Consider the following 6,900-nt stretch of genomic DNA (forward strand, 5'->3'; position numbering starts at 1 on the left):
ATCATTATCAATTATTGTATGTCGGTTTTATTATCATTGTCACCTGTCTCCATTAAAAGACTACAATTTTCTTCTTGCTCATCATCTTCACCATTTCCTCAGGTAGACGTGACACTTCCTGGACCATTCGATGTGGCATCATTCTGCCTAGATCTTCTCTAACTATAGTAGAGACTTTTTCTTCTCTACCTTATAAATCAACCTACAAAAATATTTATTTCTCCTTCAGTAATTATTACCCGCCCTTTATTTAATCTATATTAATGTGAGTGGAGCATACTCTCAGCTATTTGTTTATGTTCTTGCTCACAAACTAATGATGTTAAAATGGTACCATTCCAATGAGAGAAGTGGGTTGTAACTTTAGTTATAAATCCAAGCGGCGTATGTGGGCAGATACTCTAATATCATTATTTCAATTCAATCCTGCTCAAGGTGACTGCAAAAATCCCATTAGTTAATCAAATGGCATCTTAGCGTGGTATTTGGATTTTCCGATAACTGTTGCCACTTGCATGGGCGGATGCAATATATTGTGAGAGGTGGTAAGGTCTCCACTCAAATTGTTTTGAGATACATGTATATTAATATATTTTGTGTAAGTTTTGGTTAAAACAACTTTTCCCCTTTTACGTTATCTTTTTTCACATGTACATTCTCCTAATTTCTAACCTAACAAATAGCTCAACCCAAATATAGTATAACAAACCCCGTTCTCTTCTCGTTGTTAATGAAGTATTGAAAGTAAAACACTAAAACCCCTAAAAATATTAATATAAACACTTACATTAGTTTTACCTGTTGCAACCGTAACGTTTGAAAGATGTTTTTCGGTGGTGAAGAATGTAAAGACAAAGTTGTGTAATCGAATTGGTCCGGATTTTTTGAATGCTTGTGTGGTTTGTAGCATCGAAAAAGAAGCGTTTGAAAGTGTTACGAATGAAGCTGTAATTAATCGTTTCCAAAAGATGAAATCTCGTAGATGACAATTGTAATATGTGTTTTGTTTTGTTATATTTAATGAAGTCCGTTTTTACATTTTCGTGTCATGTATTTTTATTGGTTATATTTTACCCCCACTGAGTTAAATGTCTGGATCCACCACTGGCCACTTGAACCCCTCTTTAAAGTAAATTTCTTAACACCTTCTCAAAAAATAGTCTTATCTGGAACTTCTTCATGATATGCACACTTTTTATTCAAAATCGCCATGTCTTTGGACATGAACTCTCATATTAATGTTTGGGAGAGTCTCAAGATCTCATCTTAAACATTATAGTTTCACGTACTATAATTACCTTGGATGTCCTTAATATTATGTATGGAGTAACGTGCATTCATGGCATGCTCTCGCGGTATGTGATGAAAACCAATATCATAATTACATGTTGGATGATTGGCATGGATTTTGCATATTTTTTTTATTTAATCGTTACGCGTCCTCATTATTTTATGTTGAACCAATTTCCACAAACTCCAAATGATCTTTGGACGATAACAAAGTTTTTACCTTGATGCCCCAAAATTCATACCCTTTTTTGTTTAGAATCGATACCAAACAGTCGAAGTCTCCAAGATCGAACGCAAAGAATCCAATGATTCTGTATATTGAATTGAATTATGTGAGTTTGTAACCCTTGTACAATATATCGACTTCAATTTTATGCCGATACATATAACAGACGTGGAGTTTTCATTGAAACGACACATACACTATACAATATTGACATACTTGACCCTTGTAATCTTGTTTACATGATGATGATGATACTACTGAATAAAAAATAGAAATACATATTTACATAAATGACTAATAAGCGTGAGAGTAGTTGAGTATTTCCAACGCCTTTCACCCTGAAACATTACCCAAGTAAATCAAAATGGCTTTGACCTTGTTGTTTGAGTATTATAGTTGATAAAAGTGCTAGAAAGGTACAATTTTATTGAGGACAACTAAGCCTTTAAATTGGCAAATTAAATAACAGAAAGAAATACTAAAAAAACATTATTTCTAGTAACAACCTACAAATAACAGCCAGCCAAAGACTAGCTACACCCAGCTAATGACCGGCTAGACTTTATTGACTTACTCATGAATGACTAACACTTACTCATCAAACTATCATGATTAATATTCAACGTATTTTAGTATTAGAATCATGACCACCTTTCATATTCAGAATCTTTCACCTTTTCACTCGAGATCATGGGCCACGTTTTTCTTGAGTTGAACTTTTATTAACTTCTTTAACAAAATCCTTGAGATTCATATAAGAAGATCCACCTTCTTTCATAGCCTTTCTTACTAAATCCTTCCACTTCTTAGCATTCTTTCTTATTGACACGCCTCTTTCATGTCCTCCCATCACCATTTTTACGCACCTCCGTATCTCCTCACCTTCAACAACTCCATCCTCATTTGCGGTCACCCTCACCCCGGTTCCCCAAACATCTTCTAGGAGCTTAGCGTTTGTCGACTGATCCGTCCAATGAGGAAAGGCCACCACTGGAACCCCACAAGCTATACTTTCGAGTGTCGAATTCCAACCACAATGTGTCACAAAACAACCTAGAGAAGGGTGTGATAGCACCTCTAGTTGACTACACCATGGAACTATCAAACCTAATTGTTCAAGTTCCTCCATACAACTTAATTCCTCATCTTCTTCTTCTTCTTCGGTCTTCTCGACTTTCTTATCTCCATCTTTATCTCTAATCACCCATAGAAAGGGTCTACCGCAAGCTAACAAACCATGTGCCATTGCCTCCTTTTGTTTGTTTGACAACATTATGATGCTACCAAAGGATATATAAACAATGGACCCTTGAGGCTTAGTGTTCATCCATTCCACATAATCTTTCGTTTTCTCAAACAAGTCTCCCCCAAAAGACTTATCGGACGGATCCTTACCATCCAAGAAAGCCGAAGGAATCAACGGTCCAACCGCAATCATCTTCAGCTTTCCATCAATCTCTTTCAACGCTCCATCTTCTAATGCATCAAAGCTATTCACGAGTATTTTCGCCTTCCCTTCCGAACCCAACACATCAAGCTGTTCTTTGAATAAAGTCAATGCAAAACTGTAGGTATTTGAAGGGCTACAAAACGTGGGGAGATCACGAATTTTGAGCAGTGGCAACCCTGGTAACTGGATGGACCATGAGGGTTCGTTACAGTCGTCACCAATCAGTTCGTTGTACCCATTGAAATAATAGTAGTAGACACGTAACACAGATGCCGGCTGGATCCAAAGCACTGCCGATGGCACATTAAGGTCACGTGCCACAATCGCGGCCCACTGAAGAATGAGAGTGTAAGCCAAACAAGTCACTGGAGTTCCACTGTCAGCATTAGAAAGAATGGTTTCTTTCAAGCACTCTGTTCCTTGGTTCTTCATCTGAGTGAGGTGTGCTACCGGGTCATCGACCATTGGCGTGTAACCATCATCAAAGCCGTCTGAAAAGACAGCAAAGTTGAAACACTCCGGGAGTCGGCCAACTTTGCTGATTTTGTTGTAGATTGAGACGGTGGTGGCAAAGGTGACTTTGACACCTAATCGGACGAGTTGTTTAGCGAACTCGAAAGCTGGGTTAATATGACCTTGGGATGGATAGGCCACGAGAAGGAAGTGAGGTTGAGTTTCAGCAATGCTCTTGGTCATTGTCGTAAAGGATTTTGAGGAATCACCAGTGAGTTTTATATGCCTTAGTTAACTAAACTTTAATGTAAATTTGCTTGTTCTTGTATTTATACAGAAAAGAAAGTTATATAGGTTGTCGTCTTTAATTTGTGATTTTATAGGAGATTTTCTAATAGTCAAGCATTTAATATATTAAATATTCTTATTAACAAATTTATTATATTCAATATTCTGTTAGAAACTATCATTTCACATTAACTATATTAATCTTTTAATAATGATCATATTTATCCTATCATTAATTAATATTTTTTTTTAAACGGCCAACTAAGTAACGCCGGGTACCCCGTACACGGCCCTCATTAGCTAAAGGTAGTCCGAGCCGGCCATTAGTCCGGACGGACGGAGCCCCTAGCGGTCCACCTGTTGAGGGATTCACCGGATAAAACCCAACCCCCACGCCCGCCAAACGGCACGACAGCGAGGAGCCGGTAAAACCGGGTGAGATCAGGACTCGAACCCTGGCAAGCCAGGGTCATCCCTCATATCTCCCATATCATTAATTAATACTAATTATTATTTTTTAATTTTCTATAAATGACCTATCAATTCTAATTTCCCGTAATTTTTCTAATAAGTAAAAATAATTAAGTTTTTTTTTCTATATATAAATGGTGTTGTTCACATTTCATATTCTACACCCAAACTACCGTAGTGATTTAAATTTGTAGATAAATTTAATTTTCTTTTTTATATATAGATAGCTAGAAAAATTACGGAAATTGAAAGTGATAAAAATATAATTAGTAGTCGTAAATGGAGAAAATGGAAAGAAAAAATATGGCACTTCCTTCGTCCCTTTGAAAGTATTCATATTTCCTTTTTAATTTGTTCGATTACAAATGTTCAATTTTAAACTTTATTAATAAATTTTCAAATTTACCCTTAAAAATACAATCTTCAACTTTCTTAGATTTTGTCTTTTTATATATTTCAAGGGCATTAAAGTCATTTGTTAAGAAAAAAAGTGCAATCATTCAAACTTTCTTAAAATTTATGTTTTTCAAACCATGACACTTGTAGAGAGACGGAGGGAGTAATTGTTAAAATACTGAAGTAGTTAATGTGAAATGATAGTTTAAAAAAACAATATTCAATATAATAAATGTTTGCTACATGTGTTTTAAAGCACATATCATTAACTAACTTTTGAACCTGTATTTACGGGATTTGTTATTTATTAAAAATAAATAAGGTTCGGTATTTAAATTGTGATTTTTAAAATACCATTGACTCTTTTAAAATGGTGGTGGTTGGTTCAAATCTTTGCAAATGCTAGGTTAGGAGGATTTTGATGGAAATAAATTTGCTATTCCAAAAAAAATACTTATGAATTAATTTAATGTAGACTTAACGGAAAAAACAAACTGGGTTAACAAAAAGTACTAAAATAACATGATTTTGGAAATGTCATATGTTGATTTGCAAGAAATTAAAAAAAAACAGTAAAGTTACGTAGTTGGTCAAATCTCAAGTATGAAAATGACACTTAATTCGATAATCAATAAAATCCCCACTATGTTATAACCCAATTGACAAAATAGTTTTGAACCATTATCTATGGATAGCTACAATGAATGAGATGGGAGATTAGAAGTTAGGAGAAATGTATGGTTGAAATCTAAGCTTTAACATTTTCTTTTATTAGTATAGTGAGATAAAACAGTGAGATAAGATAACTACTTGTTTACTAAAAACGTTATATAGATTATTGTTTCACGAAACTTCTATGGTTTATTTTTGAAGTCAATTTTTAGTTTATCTTTACAATTGTCAAATAAATATTCATTAACTTTTTTAATAACCTTAATTATATTTTTAGAACACTTATCTATTATTTTTAAACCGGATCCAAGTTATACAAAATACTTCACAGCTAAAGTTTTTAGTGATAAATAAAATGAACAATATAATTAAATATTAAATAAGTGTTAAGAAATTATTATTTAATATTTCATAAAACATGAATTACCAACATATTTTTAATTAATTACTTGGAATATTAAAGAAATATAATAAAATGTTAATTCCTTTGAACTCATTTAATCTATTATTTCTTTGAACTCATTTTTTTTTTCTAAGTCTTTAGAACTACCCCAAATACCTTTGTAAGTATTTTTTATATAAGACCTCATTTACCTAAGAATACCATCAAAAAGAAAATACACCATTATGAGAAAAGCATTAAGTTAGGTTTTGAATTAGAGATCTCAAGGATCACGAACCTTAATTGTTACTTCAATGTCATTATACTATAATGTCAACAATATAAAAAGAAACGTACAACTATATCAATATGAATCACATGAAAATCCTTGCCAAAGAAAAAAGAAAAGAAGAAGAATGAAAGAAAGTTCACACATACATTAAAGATGCCCACCTCACATACGACATGGGTTTTTTTTTTGAACGGCCAACTAAGTAACGTCATGGACTCTGTACGCGGCCCCCATTGGCTAAAGGTAGCCTGAGTCGGCCACTAGTCCGGACGGACGGAGCCCCTAGCGGTCCACCTATTGAGGGATTCACCGGATAAAACCCGACACTCACGCCCGCCAAACGGCACGACAGCGAGGAGTCAGTAAAACCGGGTGAGATCAGGACTCGAACCCTGACAAGCCGCCAGTGTCATCCCTCATATCTCTCATATAAATTGGTGGTAGTGAGGTTTGAACTCCCTATCTCTCATTAATAAAGTGAGTGCTCTACCATTGAGCCACAACCAATTTATACATACGACATGCGTTAACTTGAACCATTAACTTTTATAAAGTTAATATATTAAAATTTACATATAAATAAAAAAATATTTTTTTAAAAGACCAAGTATTATAAGCGGAAGAAAAAGAAACAACTTACGAAAACAAGAGACCCAAAAGTATAAAGAAACATATAATCAAACAACTAAAAATGTAGCTCTTTACTTAAATGCAACGCACTTCATCATAGTTGTATTTATCAAGAACTACCAAAACATTTGTTACCGTACGTATACGTAGTGGGACACTTCCTCACATAAAACGCATCCAAAGCGGCGGGAACACCACCCCCGTGACGCCTTGGGGTGTTTGAACAGGTGGGTGGGTGGAGAGTGTTGGAGGGGGGGGGGGGGTTCACAAAGCGTTGGAAGGGGGAGAAGAGGTAGAAGGTAATTGGTCTATTCTATTGTTTTTTTAAATATAAAAATATAATACAATAA

At 34.6% G+C, this 6,900-nt stretch overlaps 1 pseudogene; it reads right to left on the reverse strand.

Annotated features, from left to right (window-relative positions):
* Positions 1 to 1,957: 1,957 nt before the first annotated feature.
* LOC143532610 (UDP-glycosyltransferase 75C1 pseudogene) lies at positions 1,958 to 3,791 on the reverse strand (annotated as a pseudogene).
* Between the last annotated feature and the right edge of the window lie 3,109 nt (positions 3,792 to 6,900).

Source organism: Bidens hawaiensis, unplaced genomic scaffold (genome assembly GCF_021521415.1).
Source record: "Bidens hawaiensis isolate Kalapana, Puna unplaced genomic scaffold, B.hawaiensis_p1.1 tig00000702_1, whole genome shotgun sequence".
Lineage (NCBI taxonomy): Eukaryota > Viridiplantae > Streptophyta > Magnoliopsida > Asterales > Asteraceae > Bidens > Bidens hawaiensis.